The sequence below is a fragment of the Abramis brama genome (genome assembly GCF_963993115.1).
Source record: "Abramis brama genome assembly, chromosome: 20".
NCBI classification, from domain to species: domain Eukaryota; kingdom Metazoa; phylum Chordata; class Actinopteri; order Cypriniformes; family Leuciscidae; genus Abramis; species Abramis brama.
This window is the reverse complement of record NC_139982.1, coordinates 28,019,123-28,036,909: the sequence shown is the minus strand read 5'-3', so window position 1 is coordinate 28,036,909 and position 17,787 is coordinate 28,019,123. Positions and strand designations below refer to the sequence as shown.

Here is a 17,787-nt window from a genome sequence, read left to right as displayed (position 1 = left end):
GAAGAGAATTTGTGAGAAAAAAATCCATCTATCCTCACATTTACAGCAGAATCATTGTTCCAGCGTTAGATATTTATGAACCCACTTAGAAGGTACAGGAGAACGCACACATTCATGAATACTTAGACTTTGCAATAATGTAACGTCATTGATCTGTAAAATAGCCTGTGCTGGTTTATTCTATTAGGATGGTTCGATGGTGGTGAGACGTACCGGCGCATACAGCAAACTTTCGGCCAAACTGCAAGCCGATCCGCATCCAAATTCTGCTGTCCATCCATATTCTGCTGCCATCCATTTCCTTAATTTGCCTTGTTCATAAGCTAAGTGTTTTTAATTGATCTCACTTTGAGTGTTCATCTGGGCAATTCTGTACAGGATATACAGGATAAAAATAGACTATTGGTTTCCACACAGATGCTACATGATCAATTCTCATCCCAGCACTGAAGCTGAAGAGGAATTAGTGCAAGTACTGTAAGATTTCAGTACTGTAGGATTTACTGAAAGATTTCAGTATCCTGTGGTTTCAGATTTGAAAGGTTTTATTGCTTTCGGTTTCTGTAGGGATGCGTAGTTTATGCAGGAAAATTTCAGTACTATAATACTATAGAGTTTCGGTGTTGCTATAGTTCTGTAATCATACGTTTAAAGCTGTAGTCTACGATGTTGAAAATCGGTTGGGAAGTTTTAAAAAACTCATCCCGCCCCTCCACACACACCCCCCTCCCCTCTGTGCTACCTGATCCCTCCCACCGGGAAACGACCTGAACAACGTCACTCAGTCAAGCTGTGATCACCGGTAGTAAACATCGGCGCATCTTGTTCAAATTCCGATCGGCTCGAACAGACACCCGCTAGGCCTACTGAAATATATTCAAGCACTTCAAGAAATATAATTACTTTGACCCGTGATAGGCGATGCTAAACGGCTAACATTCCAATGCCGACCGGCAGCATAAGCATGTTGTCAGACTGATAAAAAGCTATTTATGTAACACCTCACACCATAAAAGTATAAATAAATGCTTACCTGCTCAACAAAAAGTCAGCCGTGTCAGCGTCGGTTTTTTCGGTTTGTTTTTTCTCCATTGCTGAGCTGATGCTACTTTGCTAGCTACCATAGACTGTCAGCTGCTTGCCCACGAAATTTCATGTCGCAGGAGGGGGGCGGGGTGGGGTGCGGTGGGGTGGAGACGCGAGCGTCAAGTGGAGCGGGGGATTGGATGAGAGCAGTTGACCAATGTAAGCTGTCCGGCCGGACAGCTTACATTGGTCAACTTCTCTGCAGCTGTACACCCAATAGAGTGAATGGATTTTTTTCATTCTTTTTTCTCTTCATATTGTTAGGATTGTACTGTAGAACCATAACCAGCATCTAAACGAGGTTATTAATAATGAACAATCTTTGAAATCGTAGACCATAGCTTTAATTCCTGTAATATTTCAGTGCTTTGTATTCTCAATACTGTAAAATGTCAGTACTGTAGAGTTTTAGCACTGTACAGTTTCAGTATTGTAGAGTTTTGTTGTATGATTTCAGTACGTTTTAATACTGTAATATTTCAGTACTTTACATAATACTGTAAATTGTCAGTACTGTAGAGTTTTACCACAATAAAATGTCATTATATATAGTTTTGTTGTATGAATTTAGTACTGTAACATTTTAATACTGTAATATTCAGTCCTTTATAGTCTCAAATGTCAGTACTGTAGAGTTTTAGTACTGTAAAATGTCAGTACTGTAGAGTTTTAGCACTGTACAATTTCAGTATTGTAGAGTTTTGTTGAATGATTTCAGTACTGTAGCGTTTTAATACTGTAATATTTCAGTACTTTACATAATACTGTAAATTGTCAGTACTGTAGAGTTTTACCACAATAAAATGTCATTATATATAGTTTTGTTGTATGAATTTAGTACTGTAACATTTTAATACTGTAATATTCAGTCCTTTATAGTCTCAAATGTCAGTACTGTAGAGTTTTAGCACTGTACAATTTCAGTATTGTAGAGTTTTGTTGTATGATTTCAGAACTGTAGCATTATAATCAGTGGCGGCTGGTGAAAAATGTCTTCGGTGGGGCTGTGTCATATTCAGTCGGTTTCAATAGTCTGGTAACCATGGGAGTCTTTTAGCGTAGTGGCTCCGAGGTTGTGGAATGCTCTTCCTCAAGACATCAGTCAAGCATCCACCCTTCTCTCCTTCAAAAACACATTTTTTATCTGAATATTAATCTTCAGCTCACAGTCTGTAAATTCTACATTGTTATTGATATGCTATTTGTTTGAATCCCTCTTGGTTTGTGTCTTTAACCTAACTTTGTAAGTGACCTCTGTATATTAGGCCTACTTTCTGCCCATGGTATGTGTATTGTGCTTTGATGTTGATGTTTGTTTTGTTCTATTCCGTAACCCAGTTCCAGTGGTTCTCAAACTTTTTAGAGTTGTACCCTATGAGGCTTTAACATCCTTCTGCGCACCCACACTCTTCAGTCACACCTTTTTCAGTAAGGGACAATATTTGCCCCCTTAAATCGATTTCCAGTGCATCTTTACCTTTACAAATACCTTTATAAAATAAATAATGCTTTAAATATGCAATGATGGTAAAAACGAAGTGATGCTTTTAAATATTAAATTAAAACCGCCAGTAGGTGGTGAGTCATCGAGTCATTCATTCACTCAGTAATGAAGCAAGTGGCAGTATTTATGAATTAATCATTGAATCATTGACTCTAATGATTCGTTCAAAGCCACAGATTCGTTCACAAACACTGCTGTGTGCTGCAGTTCTGCTGTGGCTTTCGTCGGAGCTATTATTTTGTTGTAAAAAATACTTACAACTGTGTTGAAAATGAACATCATTCAATATTAATATTTCGTTTGTTGAACTGTTGTATAAAATCAATGTCACATTCGCAATCGTGTGGATCTTCATATAATTTGATCAACATTAAACTCAAACAGGGTATGTCTCTGTATCGAAGAGAGTTTGAATCTTATATCGATCTCCATGCACAGCCTGTGTCTATATTTGTTCTTCATGCTAGTAAGTGCTAAATCCCTACTTTTACAAAGGTAACGTACATTGTCGAGAACGGTAGTATAGCGCAATTTGCCGAGGCAGCAATCTGCACGAGACCTGTCAGCCTACACACTGCTTAAATGCAGAAAGTTTTGACCGCAAAAGATGAGGTAATTTGATCGGATGTCATGTATTTACAGCATTTTACCTGATAGAAATGCATGCTCAGTTTAAACCTTATTTTAAGGTGAGGTAGTATTAAAGGAACGGCAAAATTCAGCATTTTGTTCCCGTACCCCAGTTTGAGAACCACTGCCTTTAACGTTACATATATTTGTAAAGCGACCTTGGGCGTTGGAAAGGCGCTATATAAATAAAAATAATTATAATTATTATTATTATTCACCACCCAAACACAATTTAACACAAACTGCATGATACCAGTGCTCTGTGAAAAAGTCAGTAATTATTTAATGCCATATTACAAGGCTGAGGCATTCTTACTCAAAAACAAACACCCTAGCGCCCTCTATTGGCCAGCCCCTGATTATAATACTGTAATATTTCAGTACTTTACAGTCTCAAATGTCAGTACTGTAGAGTTTTAGCTCTGTAAAATGTCAGTACTGTAGAATTTTAGCACTGTAAAATTTTAGTATTAAAGAGTTTTGTTGTATGATTTCAGTGCTGAGGCGTTTTAATATTGTACTATTTCAGTACTTTACATAATACTGTAAATTGTCAGTACTGTAGAGTTTTACCACAATAAAATGTCATTATATATAGTTTTGTTGTATGAATTTAGTACTGTAACATTTTAATACTGTAATATTCAGTCCTTTATAGTCTCAAATGTCAGTACTATAGAGTTTTAGCACTGTAATGTCAGTATTATAATAAGTACTATAGTTTTGGTGTTGAATGATTTCAGTATTGTACCGTTTTAATACTGTAATTTTCAGTACTTTACTGTCTCAACACTGTAAAATGTCAGTGCTGTACAATTTTAATACTGTAATATTTCAGTACTTTACAGTCCCAATGCAATAAGATCTATGTACTGTATGGTTTCAGTTCTGTAGGGTTTCATTGAAGTACTACAATACTTAATACTGTAAAATAGTGCTGCGGAGTTTAATGATGTATTACTTCAGTGACTGTGACTTGTTTTGCCGTAGGGTTTCATTATTGTAAGGTTTGAATGCAGAACACATTCCTTAGAGAACTTCTGCCTTTGATGTTTGGGTAAAAAGTGTTTCATGAAGTGCAAAATCTGAATATTACGCTTGGACGTAGAGTCAGTGAGTGCTGATTATGTAAACCCTAAAAATGACCTCATGACCCTCAGTCAAAGGTTACAAGCATTGTGTTCTTCTGTCGGATTTACTGAAATAGTTATCTGTACTGTTGAAGCTTAGAGTTTGACAGCATGTGTTGTAAGGCTGAGAAATTTTGAAGTCCTAATGTGGAAGAGTGTATGATTTCTTTTATTCAGATGGTTTTAATCATTGAAAGGTCTGGAGGCAGGATTTGAACTTGATTCTCTGGACACAAAACTACATATTATGTTCTGTAACCTGACTGGTGCCCTCAGAGACGGAGAAAAACAGGTCACTCCAAAACTAGTTCAGGGGTTTTTCCATTCAGTGACTACCTTGAAAAAACATTTTTTTTTTTTACAGTTTGCCCTCTTTCCTGTTCATTTTACAAAATAATAATATATCATCTGTGCTTTTAATTGGCTAATGTAAATTAATCAAAGTTAATATGTCAGCTGATCTGTGCGTTGTGTTTTGGGGGAGTGGCCACAGTGTTTGTGGGCGTGGCCATTGGCTATTTCACACACATGTATAATTAAGTAGGCTCTGGCAAGGAATGGGAACTTGTAAGGTCTATAAATAGTTGTGGGTAGTTTTCAAGGGTTATAGTTGTGTTTACAGTTCTGTTTAGTGTTATCTGTGCTATTTTGCATTTAATTATGCCGTTTCATTTGAAGCTGCGTTTCAGAAATGTGAAGTATATAAGCACATTGTTCTTAAATCTATTGAGAAACTTTTTTGTGTGTGATCTAAGTCAGTGTGGGTAGATATGATTGTTACCATCATAGCAAGAGAATACAGAACAAGAGAATGAGATTTTGTTGGTTCCAGATGAGATGAGTGCTGTGCTGGAAACATATTTTAAAGTAGCTATTGCTGTCTGCGCACTGCAGCCTGCGGCTGGGAAATGCCATCAGTAATACAAAGAGAAATATCTCAACATAGTGTATTGTGTGTGAGCCCAGCTAAAGCGAGCCGAGCCATTTCTCTCCGCTCGCCTCCCTCTCTTCCTCGATCTGACAAGCTCAAATCTGATTGGCTGCTTGGCGAAAACTCTCGGAGTGCGCCAGTTTTTGTAGTAGTCATGTTTAACACAGCACTATGTTGCTAAAACTACTAAGGAAAATAACTATTTTCTATTATTATTTAAATGTTTTTTTTTTTTCTTGACTGCTTATTAATCAACTCTTTTATAATAGCGGCAAGTACAACAAACTGTGTTTGGTTTCTTAACATGTTGGTCAGATGGTCGGTCAGATGGGTGATTCTCGGCCAGAATAATTTATGCTGCTAGTCAAAAGTCTGGCTGTGCAAGACACAATGTGGACAATAATCAAAATCTGTGTTTTTTTGTCAGTAGAAGCCATTAGTTTCTCTACTAGAGAGTGTTGTGTTGGATTCTGTGTGTCATTGTGACCTTTCTAGCCCTGGAAAGAGGCGAGACGGAGATGGAGAGAGCGAAAGAGCAGGATTATTCTGAAACCGAAAGCCGCTGTGTGTGCAGACGGAGTTTGTGTCACACTGGACTTGTAGATCATATCAAGTGTCGCTCATACGTCAGATTAGGCCTAATATGCGTCTGCCCTCATCACGACGTCCTGTGCCTTACAAACAATTCAGATTTGTCATGCTGTTCCAACATTAACTGTGAAATAAATCATGTGGTTTGGAAGATGCCATTCTGATGTTTGTTTTCTCCTGGCTGACGGCTCTATTCCTGTCGGTCTCATTTTCCCCAGTCACAAAGAATCAGCTGGAGAACCCAACACAGACATCGAGCGACAAATGAGAGTCGAAATTGGCTCCGGCGAGTAAATAAAACAGTTTTACATGGTTTAAGTTGAATTTTAAGAATATAGTTTAACTCTCTCTGAGTGCTGTGAGTGTTTCGAATGAAAGACAGACACTGTGTACTAAAGGAACATCTGTCGCGACTCATTTGTCTTCTAGCCACTTTTATATCAGTGTAAAATTTACCATCAAAAATGGAACCCGTCAGGCGCTTCTTGTAGAACCTTTTAGGGGTTCCCATTATAGGATCATGTTATGGATTAAGTTTTCATTCAGTTTAATTTTTTTTTTTTTGGTTAAATTTAATGAATTAAATAGCTCATAAACATATTCTATCACTAGAAAAAAATGAAATTGCCCATTAAACATGAAAGTACACTGTAAAAAATTAAACCGTGATTTTTACGGTAAAAAACCGGCAGCTGTGGTTGTCAGTACTTTACCGTCCAAAATACGGTAGCAACGTTATTGGTTTTACAGACTTAACTTAAAATTTACAGTAATAAACCGTAATTCATTATCTGATATAATGTGAATTTAACATCCTATTGTTAATATCTGTTTTGTACCATTGTAATACACTGATAACCAACAATCACAGCAGTGATGAGAGTCACATGATCAATCAAAGCTCATCACAAGCAGCTCTTCCACAAGAAATGTAATACTAATATAATAGAAGCTGCACAGTGTCATTCACACAAACATTAAACACCATCATGGTAACACACATGAAATTTTAAAAATGCAATAAACATTAATTTAACAACATTAAATGTAACATGAAACCCTAATGTATATAACTGATTAGAACAAACTAAGAAAACTATGAAGAAACATAGTTATTTCAACAAAAATAGATCAAATGTGAAGTGTCACGCAGGGAATTGTGGGAATGTCAATTTCCGTTTTTTCACTGTAAATTATACAATGAGTTGTTCTTTTTCACTTTCAAAAACTGTAAATTTAACTGTATTTTACAGTAAAATTACATTAAATGTACCATTAGATCTATCACAGTTATTTACCGTATATAGTACGGAAACTTTCTGTTAACCAAAAAACAGTTTTTTACAGTGTATTATGCAAACGTTCTATATGCTATATGTTTGAAATGCTCTCAGACAGCAAATGCAGTGAGTTTGCTTCCTTCTTCTCTGAGGAAATCAATAATATCAGAAAGGCGATCAGCATATCCTCGTGTGGCACTGAGGTCAGACAGATCAGACCACATCCGCAGAAAGTTACTATGTCTGATTTTGAAGAAATTAGTGATACAATTTTGGAAGAAACAGTACAGCACCTTAAAACATCAACCTGCGCCCAACACACTCCCCACTTCCTTTTTCAAAAGACTGCTTAGCAGCAGATCTCCTAGAAGTGGTAAACTCCTCACTTCTCTCTGGGAGTTTTCCAAAGTCCCTTAAAACTGCGGTTGAAAAAGAGCAATCTGGATAGCAACATATTGAGCGATTACAGACCAATCGCAAATCTTCCTTTCATAGGCAAGATCATTGAAAACGTTGTCTTCAATCAGCTGAACAAATTCTTAAGCTCGAATGGATACTTTGACAATTTTCAATCTGGTTTCCGACCACATCATAGCACAGAGACAGCGCTCATAAAGATAATAAACGAAATTCGTTTAATTACTGATGCAGGCAAAACATAAATTCTGGTACTACTCGACCTCAGTGCTGCATTTGACACTGTCGATCATAACATACTTCTTGACAGACTGGAAAACTGGGTCAGGCTTTCTGGGATGGTCCTAAACATTCAGGTCATACTTAGGACGGAGAGGTTATTATGTGAGTATAGGAGACCATAAGTCTGAGTGGACATCCATGACATGCGGAGTCCCTCAAGGCTCAATTCTTGCGCCACTCCTGTTCAATCTGTATATGCTCCCACTGAGACAAATAATGAGAAAGAACCAAATTGCTTACCACAGCTATGCAGACGACACACAGCTCTACCTAGCCCTATCGCAGCCCCATTGACTCCCTGTGCCAATGCATTGACGAAGTCAACAGTTGGATGTGTCAAAACTTTTTTCAGCTAAACAAAGACAAAACTGAAGTCATTGTTTTTGGAAACAAAGATGAAGTTCTCAAGGTGAACGCATAAAAATCAAGTTAGGAATCTCGGTGTGAGTCAGACCTTAGTTTCAGTAGTCATGTCAAAGCAATAACTAAATCAGCATACTATCATCTCAAAAAGATTGCAAGAATTAGATGCTTCGTTTCAAAATATGAATTGCCATAGTGTGATATTTTAATTCCTTTCTATGTGAATAACTGTTTTAATTTTCCTTGCTTTCATTTTGTGATTATTTTTATTCCTTTCTATGTAAAGCACTTTGGATTGCCATAGTGTATGACTTGTGCTATATAAATAAACTTGCCTTGCCTTGCCTATATCTATAACTCAATTAAACCTTTTTTTTTTCTAAGAGTTTAATGTTTTCATTTCATACAATTAAGCCACCAAAATGAATATATTATGAACAGACATCATGATTGGCTACCTTCAAATGACATCATTTGACAAACAACATTTTTAACGATATTTTAATGCTGATTTATTATATGGAAAAGGCTAATTGTAATTTATATATAATTTTAATATGTTGTTAACATGTACAGTATTACATTTCTTTAACTCAAAACTCAAAGATTCAACTCATTTTTTTAAGTCAGTTTAATGTAATTTAAGTTTTAATTACTTAAACATCCAAGTTGATTGTACTTAAAAAATTAAGGCAAAAGCTTTTTTTAATATATTTAAGTTTATATATTAATTACAGCTAAAACATATTTATGCTGTAAATTCACTCAAAAAAGTCTATTTTGGATCCTGGAAGCATCTCTCAACCTCTCAAATGTTACCGTTTTCCCCATCTTACGACAGGAAGTTCACTCTAAGAACTTGTTAGCTGTGACACACACACACACACATTTTAAGGTGTTAAGTGACTCCAATCCTGTAGGTTTTAGTCTCTGCATACCCGTGGCGTCTGCAGAAATCTCTCATAACTCATCTGTTAATGCAGCCCAGTCGGAATAAGACCATCGATCCAGGCATACGTCTGTCTGGAAAATCTCCTGTACGCAGCTTTAATCTGATTTATCACGCCGAGAGGAGCTGAAAATCCTGGGACGCCCATTTACTGAATGCAGTTATGGGTGCGTGTGATGTGCACTGACCCCTATGAATTTAAACAGACAGCTGTTATGTCATGGGAGGCCGTTTGTTTATGCTGCTCACAGCTATTGTGTTCAAACAGCTTCTTCAGGCAGATGCTTAAGGTGCCTGGAAAATATTTTTTTAGGCACAGCAATCTGAGTGAGAGCAACAGTGCCCCCATGACCTCATGTGCGGTACTACAGTCAACAACAGCAAAAGAATGAATATTCTGAACATTTTTCTTTGAACAAACATTGGTCCAATGAGGGTTTCAGAAGGTAATACCATATAGTACTTTGATATTCATCATATAAAAATGTGAAGTTACTCATTCATTGAGAAATTTTTACCTCAGACATCTTTGACAAGTATGGAGTCATGGACCAAAAAAATGAGACACTGACACTTTTGTGTACTATAGAAGAAAGAAAAGCATACAGGTTTTGGTACTACATGGTGATAAAAATGACTAAACTTTCATTTTTGGGAGAATTGTTTCCTTAAAGCCCCCACGTTCGCCACTATGGATCATGGTTAAAGTAGCCTATGTAAACATTGGCGTGTGATATTTGGCAATGTTTGTGCTGACTAGCCTACAGATCTGTAGGCCTATAAATTATTCCTGAGACTTGTATGGCTCAAACCCAGTGATCGACATTTTTATTGATATTGCTTCTCAGGTGCTTTTGAATTCACCCCTATTGCTTTGTTCATAAATATGGCGGCTGCGTAAAAGGTCATGTGACCAAAACAGATGAATATTCAATGCTACCGTTCGATTAGCCTACCACATTTATTTAGGGTTCTCTCAATTGCTATGTTTGTATTATTCTCAAGTCATTTAAAATAAAACCATATGCTGAATGAATAAATTTTGGACTACAGTAGGCTACTTCAAAGTATACTGTGGTATTACCTTCATGGGTAACATTTGTTGACATTTAAAAACAAATTATAGCCTACATGCAGCTTCCTTAAAGTATTTACCATGGAAACCTTAGTTACTGCAGACTAAAATTAAACTGTGGTAACTTGGTGTTAGTTTAAACTAAATTTGTATGTCAGAAAGCTTCCTAATACCTCTTTTACATTCAATATCGATTTATTTCACCATTAGGTAGAACTGTACCACTGATATTTTGGCGGGAAATGTGGTTCTCATGGTAAACTGTGAGGAAGAGACACATTTCTTTCAGCTTTTGCGTGAGAATCTCTCTCGCACGCACGCTTCGCAGCAGTTTATTTGTTCAGAGACATTTTGGAGACTGAATAAACGGGACTGGAGACGCGCGCGCGTGTGTGTGTGCGCGCGCGCTTGTGCGCGTGTGTATGAAGTGCTCTCTCTCATTCGGCGCTGGGTGAGTCCAGACTGCAGACCGAATCACTGCTGTGGTTTTAATAGGACAGACGGAGGATATCAGAATATCTGTGCGACTCCTTGAGCTCATCGATCACCCGAGAAATGATAATGAAGATGATGATGATGTCTGTGATCCTGTGAAGAGAGTTTATATGTATGTGCCTATATGAGGGATCCTCTGTGATATATGAAAGGTTTATCATACACGGATATATAAGCACTTTCAGCGGTTTTTCTGGACGGATCGTCGCGTTTAATAAGATGAACATATCCACGTACGTGTTATTGCAGCGATACATGATGCTGTAAGTTCACAACGCTTCCGATTTAATTGTGTGTGTGTGTGTGTGTGTGTGTGTGTGTGGCGCGTGTGATAGGCAAAATGTGATATGTATCATATAAACATATTGAACAATACATATTATGCATAAATGAAAGGAACATCATTCAATTATGTTCGTGTATGTTCTCTATGTGTGTGTGTGTGTGTGTGTCTATAATAGCCTATATATGCATATATATTATGTATTACTTAAACAAGTATATATACGTGCTTAAGTAATATATATATATATAGGCCTATATATATATATGTAGCCTATATATATATATAGACAATTTTTTTTTTTTTAAATCAGTCTAAAGTGGAAAAATATGCCCCTGTTATGTATTTTTTTTCAATAACTTGATTTGTAATACAGTTTTATATGCACTCTTACAAAGAAAGTTTCCAAAATGGGGCTTTTCACTGCGATGCTATAGAAGAACCATTTTTGGTTCCCAAAGAACCTTTCAACGAACGGAAAGAACAAGTCGTTTCTAGTGTGAAGAACATTTAAAAAAAATCTAAAGAACTACTAAAAAGAACATTTTGTGGTTCTTTATGAATTCCTGGAACCATATGCCAATAAAGAACCTTTCATTTTTAAGAGTGTACTGTAGTATTCAATGGAAGGCCTTCATATCAATGCATAAAATATGAGTAGTTGCTGATATAACAAGAGGTAAGAGGTAGGCTAAAAATCCCAGTCATGTGAATTTGTGAATGAATTGATTAAATTAAAATATTTGACAAAAGGGTGAGAAACATTTTTAGAAAGTTATGTAGAATAACACCCTTGAAAATCAAATCTAACGGGCAGAAATTTCCGCTCAAGTGAATTTTTGACCTGTGATGAAGATCCATGCAGAAAGGCTTTAGAATGATTGGACAATGATGTAGAATAATCTAAAAGGCTGGTTGAGTACTCTAGAATGAGCAGCTGTCTTTAATAAGTACTGTGCCCATTCAGTGAAGTTGATTTCTGAATTGATCTGATTTGGAATTGAGCATTTGATGGCAGGTGCTGTGGTAACTCCGTCCACACAGCATATTAAATCAGTCTGGGCAATTTCAACCCAGCTGGCTCGGGCTATATTGAGTTGTGTGTGTGTGTGTGGGTTATCCGTTATGTCTGCTGCTGTTGGATTAGTTCTTCATATAAATCTCACAGGAGCTGAAAGATTTCCCACAGAAATGCTGGTCCAAATATCACTTCCTCAGTGTGAGCTATGAATTCAGGGGCCTTGTGAATAAACGTAGCGTACACATAAAACTTGGAGCGCAGGGCTCGGAAGAGTGCGCTCGCCATTTGTTACGCCCACATGGGCATTTGTAAAAAGCAGGCTTGACGTGACAATGTGCTCACCGTCATGCAAACGTTTTTGCACTTCACTCTCTCCAATGGTAAAAAATAAATAATGCGCGTTTCATTGTGATCGCTGGTTTTACAAATGTAATCAGTGTGATCGACGGCACTCATGGAGCAATAAAGGCGCCGACGGAGAATCAATTCGCTTTGTGTCAACGGAAATCACTTTCATTACTCCAGTCTGCAAATAATATGATGTACAAATAGGTACGACCGATGTCATTCCGTCAGGGCCTGGATGAATCTCTATGAAATTCGAATGTTTTATTTGATGGTATGCTATCTGGATTTAAACTCAAGCTGTGTGACCGGGCTTCTTGATGAACACGTTTGCAGCACAGTGTGGTGTGGTTTCATCTGTATAGCCAACAAGGTGACCGTGCGTTATTTTTCAATTCACCCAAGTCCCAGGATACCCAGCATCTGACTGCAATCACCAATCCTCAGGGAGCAAGTAAAACATGTAATACTTTACCAGTAAATGTAAATTCTGTCATTGTTTACTCACCCCAATGTCGTTTCAAAACTCATACGGCTTTCTTCACAGAAGGCGGAACACACAAAAAAAGAAGCTTTCTAGTTTTACAAAATGGATGCGAGATCATTGTAAAAGTATCCTATAAGTGTTCCATACGATTTGTGTGCTATATCAGTAAGTGTTCTCTTGTCATAAACACTTCTAGAAATAAAGCTTCCAAAAGGGGAAACATCAAAGAACCATTTTGGGTGCTTGGCTGCCTAAACAGTAGAAAGGTGAAAAGGTTTTGAAGTAGGTGCTACCTGAGTACAGAAAAAAAGGCTGTTGTCTTCCATTTTTCCAAATGGGTTGGAAAACTTCAACACCCATAATGCACTGGGCATGTTGGCATCCAAGGCCACTCCCACCAGTCGGCGATGGATGCGCTTACCAGAGTCAAATACCATCTTGCTTTACTAGGAAATACTTCTTTTAGTCATGTTGACTTGACTTGTATTGTTCCCAGTTGCAAGAATTCAAAAGAGTAAAGGTTTAGCGGGAGTGAATTACTTTCGGTTTCCAGAGAATCGAAAATATGGATGGAACAGCGTGATGGAAAATCTGAAAAACCTTCAAACTGAATGACCACGAACACTGTGTTTTAGGCCAAAACTGAAAGAAACTGCCATTGAAAATGCTGACACGTACAGGGAAGAAAGCTGTTGCCATAGTGTTCCATTTTTACTATAATTCTGTTTAAAGAGTTGGCAAAATACGATTCAACTTTCAGTGAAAAACCTACACTTACAATATCTGTTCTGTTAATAACCCTCTGAAGATCCGACTGTCCGTGGGCGGGGATACAAAAATGTGGAAGTATAATCTGTAGTTTTCACGAAAGCCCTTGAGATGACAAATAAACGTGAATTTCTTGGTCCCGAAAACCAGTTTGTGATTGAATCTTTCAGATTGGTTTTGTGAACTGAATCAACTGACTCATTGAAAAGATTTGTTCAAAAGAATGAATCATTCACAAATCAGACATTAATCAGAATCAACTATTTTTTAGAGTTGAATATAAAATCATTTTTGTGTAAATATATAGAAAATAATTTCCGGTAAATAAATACATAGATTAATTGAAATATAGTGCACACGTCATATTCACTACTTTTGGAGTCACTGTCCTTTTAAGGAAGTATATGTAGAATTTTTAAAATCTGAATGGTTTATGAACTTAATTTGTGTCTGTAGATTTTGATATTCTTATGTACACAATGGAAATTCTGTTAAAAGTTGGATTCATTGAGTTACAAGTGATCTTACTGGGCTGTTATGCAAATGAGCGGGAGGGGCGTGTGAAGGGGAGGAGCTTGTGCCATTGTGTCTTATTGCTGATTACTTCCTGTTTCACACACACACGCTTGTTTACCCCTGGCTCTTTAAAAGTCAAATCACTTACAGTCTCATTGTCAGAGCGAGAGAGAGAAATAGAGCAGCTTACCGCTAATCTTTAAATGAAATGCTTTTTGCCCAGGAGAAAAGCCCCTCTGAATAACTATTATTTTATCCATTAGTTTTGCATTAGTTTCCTGAAATTTAAATTACTGTCTGTTTAGCGAACAGTCAGGGATGGTGCATCCAAATGAAATTATTTTGAAAATCTGTGCGCTGTCAAAGGACTCTTCCTCTCTTCGTTGTTACATTAGTGATATTCTCCAGCAAATGTTTAATGCCGCAGCATCACATTATGCTTTAAAAAGACACTGCATACAGTTCAAGACGTCTTCATAAAGCAATATGAAACTGCATTTTTATGTATGATGCATGAACGCAGGATTCATGTTTATATGATGACTCGGAGGATGCTCTGGAAATGAATTGGCAGTAACGAGCCGGCAGAGCTCATTAGTGTTGCAGGGAGAAGATGCTGTAGGCCTGCGGAGTAAATGTTAATCACAATGGAAGACTCTATGGGAACAACTTGGAAATGTCAGGTAGTCGTGCGGCGGAGCCTGGGTTGTGGGTGTTGCTCGTGATTTGGAAGGGGTTTTTCGTCTGTCTGTGGGCAGAGCCTGTATTGTGAATGGGCGGTAGGATTGAGTCAATACCAGAATTTTTACTTTAGAATGAAACTTAATCGATACCATATAGGCAATAAATAACCTGCGTCAGATGACATGATGTAACTGAAAATTATTTTATTCAAACCTTACAAAGTAATTTTGATTTTGGAAATTTTATTGAAAAAATATATCATATTATGTTTATTTTTAATAAATAAATTAAAAATCCAATTAATAATATAAATAAAATACATTATTATTATTATTATTTAAACATATATAAGGTACAGGAAATAACTAAATAATCCAAATGGAAATCTAAATCTTATTATTATTATTTAAAAAATTATCAAAGGAAAATTGGAATTTTTAGATAGATAGATAGAACAGCAGAGACATAGATAGATAGATAGATAGATAGATAGATAGATAGATAGATAGATAGATAGATAGATAGATAGAATGTCAGAATGACATAGATGGATAAAAATATAGAATGGCAATTAGATTATAAATGACATAAGAGTGAATACAGAATTTTAATTACAAGCGATATCTTTTGCTTTAACCTTCACTGTCATCACACACAAAAATGTGGCTCGATTGTGAGTGTGGGCGGAGCTTGATGTGTTAATGTGGGCGGAGCTTGATGTGTTAATGTGGGCGGAGCTTGATGTGTTAATGTGGGCGGAGCTTGGTGTGTTAATGTGGGCGGAGCTTGTATTTTAATTTGATAGTGCTTGTTTTGTCGCTGAAGGCAGTATTGTATTGTATTGTAAATGTGGTTGGAGTACTTAAATAGCCATAGCCTGTTAGGTATTTTCGAGTTTGTGTCTCCTTGTGTTGGGGACAAGGATGCTGTGTGTGTGTGTGTGTGTGTGTGTGTGTGTGTGTGTGTGTGTGTGTGTGTGTGTGTGTGTGATCAGTATTCTTCTCAGGCCACTAGATCGATGAAAGCTCAGCAGCTGGTTTTGCTTCCTGAATGAGATGGCAACAACCATCAGGTTTGTGTGTGTACATGTACGTGTGTGAGTGTAGAGTGTAATGTGTATGTATACATGTGTGTATCTACGAGGCGATTGGCATTTGTGAGCCGAGTACAGAGTGGTTATAAATTCTTCAGGACAGTGGAGTCGTGCAGTAATGCTGCTTAAAGCTCCGATTAAGGTGTGTTGAAGAGGCTGAGGTAAGCATTCCCAGGCTAACGCTTTGTTTAATTGGATTTGTTTATTCATCAGCAGTCCTGTTGGATTTACTGTGTGAGGTAAACATGCCGACAGCACCAGCAGTTAGCCCAGATCTGCACGAGAGCATACTCAGATAATTCATGTTTCCTTGGAGAATATCGGATGTGGAGGCTGTGTCACATATGTCTTAAAGGGGCCGTATTCTATATATTCTGTAGCAACCATTGCTAAGCCCCGCCTTTTTTGTTTTATTCTATTTCTGTTTTATACAGTCTTTTGATGAAAATTTCATTTCATACATTTTTTTTCAAATTTACTCAATATTTCATCATATTCATTCATTTTAGTCACGAGAGTGACTGTTAGTGCATTGTTAATATCTTGCAGTGATTTTGTTTTTCTCGTCATATCTTCGACAGCAGTCTATTTAAATTAAAATCATTTAATTTTCGATCCGTCTTTGATATAGGTGACGAAATAAAACCAAAAAGCTTTGATCGACATTTTTGTCAGTAATTTTGTTACTGATAAACACTGTAGTGCATACTATATACTCTAATGGTGAAGAGGCCCATTGCATTGAGGCCCATTAACATATGTAGATGCCTATGAAGTGTGTAAGTGTGTGTTCTGTAGAATTGATTTACGTTGTTGATTCTCCTCTCTGAATCATTCAGATCAATCGACAGCGACTGAAATAGAAAGCGAGCCGAGGTTTGTGTTCTGAAGACTGGAAAAGAGCGTTGTAGAGGCGGTGGAGTTACAGAGGTCACGGGATCTCAGCCGAGGGTTTGTGTTTCAGGAGACGATGAGTGTGCGGCATTCACCAGACGCCTGGAGACAGAACACGATTCATGAGCTTGACTGAGAGAGACAGAAAACTGTTGGTGAAAACTGAGCTAAGTGTGTGTTTGTGTGTGTGATCCCTGAAAGCCAGTGTTAAAGAGGAAAAAGAAAGGAGGGGATGTGGTTGTCCTCCATTTCCAGATAGATAGACGTGGATGATGCAGCTAGCATCGCAGACAGGAAGCTTGTTGGAGGATGACGGCGTGATATCAAGAGTCTTTCCATATTTGAGCCGAATGCAGTTCAATTTCCACTTTACAAACTCCCTGATGGATTCGCAGGAAGACTATCGGCTCTATGAACCACATCCCTGCTGGAACAAACCCGGGTCACACAAGCTTAAAGGAATCTTCTGGCTTCGATTGAGCTGTAACGATTCGGAACGCCATTCCGGCACCTTTGACTCAAAAAATATATATTGGCATAAACAGTATTTTGGATACAGGCTATATTGGATTTTTCTGTCAGATCAAATCTATATATCCGTATGCTCCTGCTCCAGTACATTTTTTTTATTGATCCAGCACAAATGCTCTGTCTCCATTTAGTCAATTTACTCACAAAAACCATTCATTTACTTGTTTTATTGTGGTAGAACTGCTTATATAAAGTCATATCCAATATTTCAACTTGAAAGTGCAGTAAGCAATTTCTGAGAAACATTGTTGGTATTTGAAACCAACCCAAACAAACACACCCCTTCTTCATTGCTCCGCCCACAAAATGCATGAACATGCAAAGCCAGAGTCAAAGCTGAAGCCAAGCAAAATAAGGCTTCAATGACATTCAAAACTACAAAATCTGCTACAGTAAGTAACAAGTCAAAATCAGTTTCAGTCCAACAATCAT

General features: G+C 37.3%; 1 protein-coding gene across 4 annotated transcripts in view; it reads left to right on the top strand.

Moving 5' to 3' along the window:
* The window catches only part of lingo1a (leucine rich repeat and Ig domain containing 1a), an 83,326-nt gene that overhangs the window by 50,757 nt on the left and 14,782 nt on the right, over window positions 1–17,787 (top strand). The window contains exon 1 of one of the 4 annotated variants that reach the window (XM_084094616.1): window positions 10,678–10,996. The exons of 1 other annotated variant lie outside the window; for it this stretch is intronic. The gene's annotated coding sequence lies outside the window, so the exon portion shown is untranslated. Of the gene's footprint in view, window positions 1–10,677; window positions 10,997–17,787 lie in introns of those variants that run through there. 2 more of the 4 variants (XM_084094619.1, XM_084094617.1) reach the window with 2 other exon arrangements.